Genomic DNA, 12944 nt, shown 5'->3' with positions numbered 1-12944 from the left:
TTGCCTCATTATGTCTGCTAGCCTTATGAGATCCAGCGGTCCTCCCAGGGGGCTGAAGATCTCGTAGGGACTGTCAAACCGGTGTATATACCTCATTATGACAGAACCTCCTCCAATAACCAGTTCCGGGCACTCTCAAGGAACAAATTTGACCACCTGACAAAATCAAAGATTGTGGAAGACTGACACAATCTCCGCAAACAACCATAAAAAACAATTAAAGTACCAAGAGAAGAAAAGGTTATTGGGATTATGGGAACATAGTGGTGGATCCTTCACCCACTACTGCAACCGCTGCTATGAATGGACCCAGAGTGTAGCAGTCCTCGTAACGAGTCTAAACACCTTTCAAATAATATGAAGTGAACACAGATTTGCTCCTCCAGAAGGTTGTGTCCATTATGCTTTGCAATGATCTATTCTGTCTGAATGCTGCCGACATTGCTACTGCTCTGACTTCATGAGTCTTGACCTTTAAAAGACCAAGGTCTGATTCATTACAATGAATATGTGCTTCCTTAATCAAAAGCCTGATAAAAAATGACAAGGCATTTTTTGACATCTGTAATGAGGGCTTTTTGACCGAGCACCATAAAGCTTCAGAACGGCCTCGTAAATCTTTCGTTCTATCCAAGTAGCATCTCAGAGCTCTTACTGCGCATAAGACTCTTTCTACTTCTTGCCAACCAAATCCGTAAGATTCGGAATCTCAAACGCTTTGGGCCAAGGTTGAGAAGGGCGTTCGTTTTTGGCAAGAAAGCCTAATTGTAAGGCACAGACAGCTTTACCATCACGAAATCCGTTTTTGCTAAACGCATGTACAGTAGGGTCCCGAATTATACGATTCCCCTTTTATGCGATCGCTATTTTCCAAAAATATATTTTCTGTATCTGCTAAGCTGTTCAAAGTCTGCTAGTCAAGGACCACAAAACATATCAAATATATTGTCTTTTTAAGTCTATTGGTAGCCCTAAATATGGTGATTTATAACAAATGTTACAAAACAATATTAACATTACATCTTAACATAATTTCATAATAAGAAGCCTATTTAAGGATAAAATTCCACATCAACAATGAAATCAACTGTTAACTGTGCGAGTCCAGCTGACAAAATGTAAATGGAATTATGGTTATGTTCTCGGCAATCTTTATCTTTCTCCAACCTTTCGATAATTTTAATGGTAGTGTTAATGATGGTATATTAAAGCATTATTTTTGTTTAGTGCAGTATTTATAAAAGCTTTATTTTTTCCTTTAGGCGTTCAAGGTTTTCACGAGTTGACTGGGTTCGTTAATCGGCAGTGAATAGCCTAAACTTCGGTAACGAGTCGGCAATATTTTGTCATATTTTAAACAGTATACATTTGATTTGCAAAGATTGGTTTTGTAGAGTACACGGTATAATTATAAATCTCTCTCTCTCTCTCTCTCTCTCTCTCTCTCTCTCTCTCTCTCTCTCTCTCTCTCTGTAAGAAATAAAACCTTAGTTCACATATGGCAACCTGAGTTTAATAATGAAATTAATATGACTATTGTTAGTTCTGGCGATCAATTCCTCACGAAACAAAAACACGGCATTCAATTACAACAGCTGACTCTCTCTATCTCTCTCTCTCTCTCTCTCTCTCTCTCTCTCTCTCTCTCGTGTTATACAATACTTACAATTAGATGAAGAAACCAAAATCACTTTTCTTAGTGTCAATCAAACACAAAACGAAAAAGTTATACCGTGTATACATCCATTTCAGTCGTAGCTTAAAATACGGCATCCGATTTCTTCAGCAAACCACTATTTTTTGGGAAACATTTTATTCTAGAAAATTGCTACTCGTTAAATAGTTAATTGCACATTAAGAAAGCGTCTACTTTAGTTTTTAAATTTCGGATGTGTTTTAAAAATTGAGTATTGTTGACTTCTTTTTGTTTTACTTTTGGCTAAGATCAGATCAGCTGACGTCTAGCTGCCGGTCTCAAGAATAGGCGCATACGAATACAGTAACAAAGTATTGTTTATACCATTTCTCAACTTATTCAAAACATCTATACAGTTGATATTACATAAGCACCAATGTGTTATAACCTATCATATTTTTTTGTTTAGTACATTTAAAACTAACACACACACACACACACACACACACACGCTCTCTCTCTCTCTCTCTCTCTCTCTCTCTCTCTCTCTCTCTCTCTCTCTCTCTCTCTCTCTCTCTCTCTCTCTCTCACAAATGAAATCTTTGTTGCTTCACAAAGTTTGTTATATTGAAAATCAATCATGATTAAATTTTCCTTACTTTCTCTAATCTCGCACCATCTCTGTCACATCGAACGTTATAGCGGCAACTTGATTGTTCGATAACTTTAAAATTCGGCCTAGTACTTACTTCTTCTCTTACTTTTTTATAGATGGTTTCATAATTGAAGTGGGTACAAGTTGACTTATAACTTTAGGAAAAGTATTTTGGATATGGAATGGACAATCATCTTTAGTAACAGTTTAAAATTATCGTAAATTATCATTCTGTCATTAGCGGTAGTTAGTTATTGTTGATTAAACGCAAAAAGAAAAAATAGTTTTCCTGCTTTGCCACGTATGTAAGAATTTATATTAATATGGTAAATAATAATTGTAATAACATATTTACTAAAAGCTTTTAATATCATTATTTATCTCTTTGATCATGCGTGTTTAATGCCTACGTTTGTTTATTATGATCGAAGATGGAGTGTACAGTAAACGAATGGAAGGTTTCCGTTTCAGGCGGCGTCATAAAGAAAAACATAACTTTATATGAATGGCATTCATTTCATTTATTTGGAAGTTCTAAGAAAAATTAAGTAGAACATTGGTAATAGCAAAATCAACATATAATCAATACTTGGTAAGATTGCTGTCGATGCAAAAACTAACCAGTACACAGATGTGTAAATGCGTCCGTTTCTACGTTATGATCAGAGATAAACGTAAACAAAACATTGGTTGTCGTTTTTATTGTGCTTTTTGGCGTGTTTAGGAAACGGATGATATAAAATCGCCTTTGTTCCGACACAGAGACTTACCTCGAAACATTTTCTAGGAGATTACTGGTAACTCCTCTCCGACGACCAGATTTTTACGTAGTTTCCCCCACTTCCATGTTCTATACTGTCCTGAATAACGGGAAATAACATGACCTGGGGGCATTGCCCGAGAAGGTAGCGCGTCTTTGAGAAGCCATCGCCAGTAAGTTTTCTGGTTGGTTCGTGAACACACGTGCTTCACGACGCTCCTCATACTCCGTGCAATTCCCTTTGTGTTTTGGTTCCACGTGCTTCCCACGTGATCGGGATCTCTTAGTGTGTGTTTAGTGCTTTCACTATGTGCTTTTGATTTCGCTCCCTTGTGCTTTCCTAGTGTTTTAGTGCTTTTCCTTTGTGGCTTGCTTGTGTCTACAGCCCTTTGTGTTGCGTTATGGAACACGTTCGCCGTTGTCCTGGGCCTAGGGCCGGTAGATCATGCGGGGCTTTTCTGTCTAAGCCCGATATTGACCCGCATACGTTGTGTACCTCGTGTAGGGGTAAAGCTTGTTCTCCGTCGGATAAGTGTTCCGAATGTGCCGATTGGCCCGAGGTCCAGTGGATAAAATTCCGTACCAAAAAGAAGAAGGCATCGAAGAAGTCCCCTAGGAAGACTAGCGTTTCTTCCCCTGCGACTTCAGCAGGAGAAGGGTCAGGTAGGGTACAGCCGCCTTCCCCTACCCAAAGTAAGGGGCGAGGTAAGTCCAGGGAGAACAGGCAGTTGGCTCCTCTTTCCCAAGAGAGGGAATTTGTGGGCGGTCCTTCGTTGGCCAAGGCAATTCAGGCGACCGTAAGTGAGTGTAGTGGGGGTCCGGGGGACGTGGCTCTCTCTCATAGGGGCCACGTCTCGTCGGGGGACCCCATGTGGTCTAATAGTGTCCCTTTTTCTTCGTCAGGTTCCTGGGTGGAAGTTCCAGGGGCATCAGCGACGGATGGCGGCGTCGGCAGAGAGGAGTCCCCGCAAGAAGATCCATTGGCTTGGGACATACCGAGGACTCCGATGAGGTCCCCACTGGACATGGAGGAAGGCCTTAGCGAGGCCTTCCCCGGTTTGGCGGGCCCGTCGGGATGGTTGCCGCCGAAGACTTCGCTACAGGAGAGTCTCCCCATTCCTTCTCCGTCAGGGGTACGGCGTAGCCCCAAGGAAACGCAGTCACGTGCTAGGTCCCGATACGGGGGTCAGTCTTTCTCGTCAGGACGTGACTCTTCGGATTCGTCAAGCAGTGAACGGAGGAGACGACAGAGGAGGAAACGAGATCGGTCGGTGCGGAGGAACTCCCCTTTGCGGTCTCCCACAAGATCTCGGGACAGGGTGAGTCCCAGTTCCCCTCCTCCCAAAAGCAGGAGAACAACCTCCCCGGTAGGGACGTGGAAACGAGGTCGGTCTGTGCGGAGGAACTCCCCTTCGCGGTCTCCCACAGGATCTCGGGACAGGATGAGTCCCCGTTCCCCTACACCCAAAAGCAGGAGACCAGTCTCTCCGAAAGGGACGTGGGTGTTCGTCCCAGGGAACAACTTTAAAGACTTTTCCAGGCCTATTGGTTCGACACATGAGCGGGCAGGAGAGTCCCCCTAGAAGGACCTCCACGTGCCGCGCCAGGGAATCACCAGATGAGCGAAGGGCTACATCTTGCAGGCCTAAGACCCGTCCTGGAGACGTTTATCCCGCCCAGCGCAGGGGGCCGTCGTCTAGGCCGGGCAGCCTCGACAGGTCTCCCCATCGAGACCCCAGAAGGGGAAGGACACCTCCGTCGAACTATCTCACGGAGGACACCGTTTCACCGAAAAAGGCCACGAAGAGGAGAGAGACGGCGGACGTCGAAGGTAAAGGGAACCGTGGACCCCGCCATCACGGCAGAGACCGAGATCACGATTCGCCCAGTCGGTCGGAAGGAGGGGAGGGCGAGTCGTCGGTGACGGAGGACTCCGCGTACAGGAGAGTCCTTGCCTTAATTAGGGGTTATAACAACCTTATAGAACCCGCCACTCAAGAGAAAGAACCCTGGACTTCAGGCCTGAACAAGTTCATAGCTGTCCCCGCCCAGAAAAAGTCCTCTCTCTCTCTTCCCGAGGCCAGTAACGTGGGGATTGGAAAGACTCACATTGATAAGGTCATATCCTGCAATAGCGACTCCTGCAGAGGTCACAGCTCAGCAAAGCTCCTACAGGGTTTGAAGTCGCAAACGAAATACTACTCTTTAGAAAATAGGCCTACCGGTGCGTGCAAGACCGAGGAAACCCTAGACATCCTGTGCCAGGGCATCTCCGACGGGAGGGCATCGGCAGCATCTACCTTCTTCTCCCCTTCCGAGTCGGCAATGATGGAGGAGATGTCCAAGGACTTAGTTAATGTGGCCTCCTGGCTGGATTGGTGGGCCACCACCCTAGTAGGAACCCAGATTCCTACAGACTCCATGGAACCTGCAAAACGGGAGGCTCTGAATGAGTTGCTGGGGTCAGGTAGCCACGCCCTTAAATTCCTGACCTTTCAGTCTTTGGCTCTCTCCGCAAACTGGATTCTCCGGAGAAGAGACGCCCTAGTCAAGAACCTTCCCATTAAGATTCCTGACAGGGAAGCGAAAGCCTTGAAGACCTGCTCCGTCTGGGGGGAGCAGCTTATTCCTACGAAGAAGGCGGAAGAGGTCATGGAGAAGTTGGCCTAAAAGAGGGAGCTACCTACCCTGAAGCCACAGACGGCACGCCGCCCCATCTTCAGGAGGCCAGTGACAGAAGCACCCATGGCCGCGCGTACCGCACCAACTCAAGGAAGGAGGGAACCCTCGTCAGGACAGTGGTCTTCCTCTGTGGTTCCCCCCCGAAGAGGTTCATCTTCTAACCCCCCAACGTATAGGTCTTCTTTCTACTCCTCCAGGAGGGGGAGAACAGGCCGTTCCTCCCGTAGGAGATAAGGTAGGGGGATGCCTCAGACTCACTTGGCAAGCATGGAAGCTCCACGGAGCAGATCCGTGGACAGTAACAGTACTAAAGGAGGGCTACAGGATCCCCTTCATGGAAGAGACACCCCCTCTGGTTCCAGCAACGCAGGCAGACTAGTTGGTGCCCAAGGACCTGGCGAAGAGGGCAGCGTTGGACGAAGAAGTCAAGACGTTGCTGCAGAAGGGAGCCTTAGAAACAGTGACATTCCCGGGTCCGGGGTTCTACAGCCGCCTGTTCCTAGTGGAAAAAGCGACAGGAGGGTGGAGACCTGTAATAGACCTGTCAGCCCTCAACAGGTTTCTCAGGAAAGTGACCTTCAAAATGGACACTCCAAGAACGGTCATGGCATCCTTGAGAGAGGGCGACTTTATGATTTCTATAGACCTCAAGGACGCCTACTTCCAAGTCCCCATTCATCCGTCGAGCAGGAAGTTTCTCCGGGTCAAGTGGGGTGCCCAGGTGTTACAATTCAAGGCCCTATGGTTCGGTCTTTCAACAGCCCCCCAGGTATTCACGAGGGTCTTTACGACGGTCTCCATATGGGCCCACGAACGGGGCATTCGACTCATCAGATACCTGGACGACTGGTTACTCCTTTCATCCTCAAAGGAAGACTTGAAACAACAGGGCGAAGATCTTCTTCAATTGTGCAAGACCCTGGGCATCGTGGTCAACTTGGAGAAATCACAGCTAACCCCATCCAACAGGAGGACGTACCTGGGAATGGTCCTAGATTCGTTACAGGTCAAGGCATTCCCAGCCACGGAGAGGCTGGACAACCTGGATCGAGTGCTCCAGCCCTTCCTTCTGGGTCGCCCCAGAAGAGCGAAGGATTGGCAAAGGTTGGTAGGGCACCTGGTGTCCCTAGAGAAGCTGGTACCTCACGGGAGACAGAACTTAAGGGTGGTTCAATGGAACTTAAAAGAACATTGGAACCAGAAAAGTTCCCCGGACATTGTGGTTCCTCTCCTTCAGGAGTCCAGGAAGGCCTTGGAATGGTGGCAGGATCGGTCGAACACCCTAAGGGGGATGCCACTGTCCTCCCAACCTCCGGAGGTCCTTCTCTTCACGGACGCATCGAAGGACGGGTGGGGAGCCCATCTCCGGGAAAAGACAGCAAAGGGGGCGTGGTCAGAGGGGGAGAAATCCCTACACATAAATATCCTGGAAATGAGAGCGGTCCAAGAAGCCTGCAACCACTTCGAGGAGGACATGAGAGGGCATTCGGTGGCCCTAATGTCAGACAATGCAACGGTGGTGGCTTACGTGAAGAAGGAGGGGGACTGAAATCAAAGGAGTTGTGCGAACTAGCCCTTCAAATCCTAAAATGGGCGGAACAGAAGGATGTCATCCTGACGGCAAGGTTCATTCCAGGGAAGAACAACGTCCTAGCAGACGGCCTCAGCAGAGTGGGGCAAGTGGTAGCGACAGAATGGTCCCTACACCCACAAGTGGCAAGCTACATTATACAGATGTGGGGATCTCCGGTAATGGATCTGTTTGCAACAAGGTTGAACGCTCAACTCCCCGTATTTTGTTCTTCCGTCCCAGATCCGAAGGCGGCAATGGAAGACGCCTTTCAGCACAAGTGGGACGGACTGGACGTGTACGCTTTCCCCCCCTTCTCCCTGATAAGGCAGGTCCTCAACAGAGTAAGGGCAGCAACCAACCTAAGGATGACTTTGGTAGCGCCTTGGTGGCCGGAGAGAGAATGGTTCGCGGACCTAAGGAACCTCACCGTCCTACCTCCTTGGCCTCTACCCGACAGGTCAGACCTATTAAAACAGCCACACTTTCAGCGGTTTCACAGAAACCCGCAAGCCCTTCGTCTTTACGCCTGGAGATATCCAGCGGCTCCTGAAGAAGCAAGGGTACTCCGGCAAGACAGCCAGGAGGATGTCGCTATGCCTGAGGAAATCATCCACAGCCGTCTACCAGTCTAAGTGGGCGGTATTCGTGAAGTGGTGCAGGGACAAGAAGATAGAGCCCTTGGAAGCGTCAGTGCCCGTGATAGCCGACTTCATGGTTTATCTCAGGGACAAGTTAGACATGTCAGTCCCAGCGATCAAGGGAGTTCGGGCGGCCCTGGGTCAAGTCTTTCTTCTCAAGGGCATAGATCTTGGCTCCTCCAGGCATATCTCCATGCTTATCAAAGCGTTCGAACAATCATGCCCCCCTTCCGCCCCTAGAATCCCGAGTTGGGACTTAGCGCGAGTCCTAGATATGTTACGGAAACCACCATTCGAGCCCTTAAAGGACATTGATGACAAGAATCTCACGCTCAAGGCGGTCTTCTTGCTAGCATTAGCCTCGGCTAAGAGGGTGGGCGAGCTACACGGACTGTCATTCAAGGTTGAACACACTAGGGGATGGAAGGAAGTAACCTTTAAATTTGTCACATCCTTCGTCGCCAAGACTCAGAACCCCTCGGTGTGGGATCCAAGGTTTGAGAGCTTTTCGATTCCGGCAATCCCGAATAAAGGAAACCCGGAGGACCTAAAATTATGCCCGGTCAGGATTATTAGGAAATACCTTAAGAGAACGGCAAACCTCCGCCCGTCTATCAAGAATCTCTTCGTCTCATGGGGAAAAATAAAGAAAAACATATCCAAAAATACGGTTTCGTTCTGGCTCAGGAAAGTGATCACGCAAGCCAACTTAAAACAAGGTCTTCCTACACCGGGGAAACCCAGAGCTCACGATGTTCGGGGCATTAGCACCTCTCTAACGTTCGAAAAGAACATGTCAGTAGCGCAGGTTCTTCGAGCGGGAACTTGGTCCAACCAGTTGACCTTCACCGCACATTATCTCTAAGGACTGTACGAGAAAGTCCCTAGACGGGTTTTCTATCGGGCCGGTCATCTCAGCCCTGCATTCGGTTTGACGGCTCAAGCCCCAGGCTCAATCGCGAAACATAAAGTATCTAGACACAAGGAGCCGAGTTCTATTTTCCCCCTTTTTCTAACTTTCTCGTACCGTTAGTCGTCATCAAGAAATATCGCTCATTACACAAGACGAAAATTCGCCATATCAAGCACAACGAAGATATTGCAGAAGGGTAAGTGTTATATCACACTTAATGAGTCTTTTACGTAGTTTTCCCTACTTTCCATCGGGGTCAGGGCTTAAGGGCACTCTCCCCTCCTAAGGTGTAAGTCTCCTAGAAAGTGTTTCGAGGTAAGTCTCTGTGTCGGAACAAATCACAAATTTTAAGTAATTTGTATTTTTCCTAACAATACTTACCGAAGAAACACTTTCGGTTTAGGGCCCCCCCAACCGTCCCCGCAGTGCCCCACTGACCTCGTGGTATTGTTCATTACATAAAACTTACTGGCGATGGCTTCTCAAAGACGCGCTACCTTCTCGGGCAATGCCCCCAGGTCATGTTATTTCCCGTTATTCAGGACAATATAGAACATGGAAGTAGGGGGAAACTACGTAAAAATCTGGTCGTCGGAGAGGAGTTACCAGTAATCTCCTAGAAAGTGTTTCTTCGGTAAGTATTGTTAGGAAAAATACAAATTACTTAAAATTTGTGATTTATTTTGATAATTCTGGATTTTCAATGATACAACAAAAGCTAGTCTATAGAGTGATGGTTTTGCTATTCACCAGTTGTCTTAAACAATAGATCCTGGTTTTGATTTTAACCTTTTTTCAAGTTATTATAACTTTAAAGCATATTAAATGTTTGATTTATTTACAAGAACAATTTGACATTATAAAAAAGATGCAGTATAGTACATAGAAAGTATTGGAAATGGGTAGTAAACACGTTTGAATAGACCAAATTCTCGCATAATTCGGGACCCTACTGTATTTCACTCACTCTTTTGGCTGTTGCGAGACTAACCAAAAATTAAATCTTCATAGTAAGGTCTTTCATAGAAGTTGAGCCCAGTGGCTGAAACCTGTCGCTCATAAGATACTTCAATACAATATCCAGATTCTAGGCTGGTGAATCTTGGTTTCGTTGTTTTGTGGTCTCAAAAGACTAAAGAAGTTCTTCCAGATCCTTGTCAGAAAGGTCTAGGTTTCTATGCCTGAACACAGTTGCTAACATACTCCTATATCTTTTAATAGTCGAGGAGGAGAAGTTGCACTTCCTTCGAAGGTGGAGCAGGAAGTCCGCAATTTGGGCTACATAGGTACTGGATGAGGAAAGAGAGTTGACTCTACACCACTCTAAAAACCTCCCACTTGGATTGATAAACTTTGATAGTTGAAGATCTTGCTCTTGCAATGGCTTGAGCTGCCTCCTTCGAAAAGCCTCTAGATCTTGTGAGTCTTTCAATAGTCTGAAGGCAGTCAGCTGAAGAACGTGGAGATTTTGATGGAATCTTTCCAAGGGGGTTGTTTGAGTAGATCTACTCTTAATGGAAGTGTTCTTGGAGTATCTACCAATCATTCCAGTACCTCTGTGAACCATTCTCATGACGGCCAAAAGGGGGTCACTAGGGTCATTCTGGTCCCTTTGGATGTTACAAATTTTTGTACCACTTTGTACAGGATCTTGTATGGTGGGAAGGCATACAGATCTAGGTTGGACCAATCCAAAAGAAACGTGTCTATGTTGACTGCTTCTGGATCCAGCACAGGGGAGCAATACGCCTCTAACCTCTTTGTCTTTGAGGTTGCAAAGAGACCTATGCATGGATGACCCTAAAGACGCCACAGGCTCTTGCAAACTTGAAGGTGGAGCGTCCACTCTGTCGATAGGATCTGACCTCTTCTGCTGAGGTTGTCTGCCATTATGTTTTTCTCCCCTTGTATGAACCTTGTGAGAAGGATAAGGTTCCTCTCTCTTGCCCACAAAAGGAGATTCTTTGCCGTCTCGTACAGAGATATCGAGTGAGTCCCCCCTTGCTTGGCAATGTAAGCCAATGCCGTCGTGTTGTCGGCATTGACCTGAACCACTTTGCTGGTGACCGATTCCTCGAAACTTTTGAGGGCTAAAAGAACTGCCAACAATTCCTTGTGATTTATATGCAAGTTCTTTTGGTTCTGTGACCATAGTCCCGAAACTTCCAACTTGTTTAGGGTTGCTCTCCATCCTGAGTTCGAGGCGTCGGAGCATAACACAAGGTCTGGGTTCTTTTGCGATAGGTCGAGACCTTCCTGGAACTTGTTCGGTTCGTCCCACCACCGAAGGCAGTCTTTGATAGAGTTCGTAATCGGAATGGTCATCGTTTCTAGATCCTTCTCCTTGTTCCAATGACTGTTGAGATGGAACTGGAGAGGACAAAGGTTCAGTCTTCCTAGGGGAACAAATTGTTCTAAGGAGGAGAGGGTTCCTACTAGGCTCATCCACTTCCTTGCTGAACACATTCTTGCTTAGAAACGATTGGAGTTTCAATTTGGCTTGGTCCATCCTTAAAGGAGACGGAAAAGCCCGAAAAATCTGACTCCGAATCGTCATTCCCAAAATAGAGAATCTCTTGAGATGGAATCAAGAGAGACTTTTCCTTGTTGACAAGGAGACCCAGTTCTTTTGACAAGTTCAATGTTGTGTGAAGATCCTTCAGGCAGTGATCGTATGAGTGAGCTCTGAGAAGCCTGTTGTCAAGATACAGGGAGGCTCTTATGTCCCTTGAATGGAGGATTTTCGCTACATTTAGCATAAGGTTTGAAAGACCTGTGGTGCTGTGAAGAGGCCGAAGCATAGGGCTCGAAATTGGAATACTTCTCCCTTGAAGACGAACCTTAGGTAAGGCCTGAAGCTCGGATGGATAGGGATGTGGAAGTAGGCAACCTGGAGGTCTAAAGAGACCATCCAGTCGTCCTTCCTTAGTGCGGCTAGAACTGATTTCAAAGTCTCCATTGAGAACTTCATCTTCTGGATGAACTTGTTCAGTGCACTCATGTCCAGGACAGGACGCCATCCCTCCGAGTTCTTGGGTACCAGGAACAGGAGGTTGTAAAATCCTGGTGAACAAATATCCTGTACCTTCTCTATGGCCCCCTTTTTCAACATGATAGACACTTGGATAGTTAGAGCTTGTCTCTTTGCCTCCTCTCTGTATCTGGGAGAGAGATCCACTGGAACTAGGACCAAAGGAGGATTCCCTTGAAAGGGGATCTTGTAACCCTCCTTATAGATCTGTATAGACCACTGATCTGCTCCTCTCTTCTCCCACGCTTGCCAGAAGTTGAGTAGTCTGGCCCCAACTGCCTGAAGGCGAAAGCAATCAGACCCTGCTTCGCCCTGCTCTGAAGCCTCTTCTCTTATTCCTTCTAGCGTCAGGTCTGGGGCTACCCCTACTGGACGATCTCCCTCGAAAGGGCTGAGAAAACTTGGGAAAAGTTTCTTCCTTGGCTTGCGACTGGTAAATGAGGGTGAAAGAGCTTTTCTGGCTGTCTTACAGACAAGATCTTTAGTAGCTTTTTGAGCCAAGGCTGCCCATATCTCCTTAATTAGGTCTTGTGGGAACAACAAGGGAGAAAGAGGCGCATACAACAGCTCGGATTTCTAGAAGGGAGTAACCCCCAGAGAAAGAAACGAGCATAACTGATCCCTTTTCTTAATTAAGCCTGCAGAAAAGAGCGCTGCTAACTCGTTGGATCCATCCCGCAAAGCCTTGTCCATGCAAGACATCAAATGGACTAGGGCAGAATTATCCCCCTCTTTAAAAGTAGCGATTTTTTTACCCAAAGCTCCAGGAGTCCAGTCTAAGAAGTTAAAAACTTTGAAGGCTCTAAATATGCCGTTGAGCAGGTGGTCCATCTCTGACGTAGACCAGAAGATCTTGGTCTTCCTCATGGCCGAACGACGAGGAGCGTCTACGAGGCTTGAGAAATCTCCCTGGGCAGAGGCAGGAATCCCCAAGCCGAGAACTTCTCCTGTCTCGTACCATATACTAGACCTGGAGGCCAGTCCAGCTGGAGGAAAAGAGAAAGCTGCTTTTCCTAAGGCTTTCTTAGACTGCAACCAGTCACCCATCAGTTTCAG

The 12944-nt window shown here is 46.8% G+C and overlaps 1 protein-coding gene and 2 long non-coding RNA genes across 3 annotated transcripts in view; 2 read left to right on the top strand and 1 right to left on the bottom strand.

Moving 5' to 3' along the window:
• LOC137650244 (uncharacterized) overlaps positions 1-12944 on the top strand; it is a 473662-nt gene that overhangs the window by 242763 nt on the left and 217955 nt on the right. The window lies entirely within an intron of this gene.
• The window catches only part of LOC137650241 (uncharacterized), a 121712-nt gene that overhangs the window by 56421 nt on the left and 52347 nt on the right, over positions 1-12944 (bottom strand). The window lies entirely within an intron of this gene.
• LOC137650240 (uncharacterized) overlaps positions 1-12944 on the top strand; it is a 203130-nt gene that overhangs the window by 176369 nt on the left and 13817 nt on the right. The gene's annotated exons all lie outside the window — the stretch shown is intronic.

Source organism: Palaemon carinicauda, chromosome 11 (assembly GCF_036898095.1).
Source record: "Palaemon carinicauda isolate YSFRI2023 chromosome 11, ASM3689809v2, whole genome shotgun sequence".
Taxonomy (NCBI): domain Eukaryota; kingdom Metazoa; phylum Arthropoda; class Malacostraca; order Decapoda; family Palaemonidae; genus Palaemon; species Palaemon carinicauda.
The sequence above is the reverse complement of the archived record's forward strand: the minus strand, read 5'-3'. Positions and strand labels throughout refer to the sequence as shown.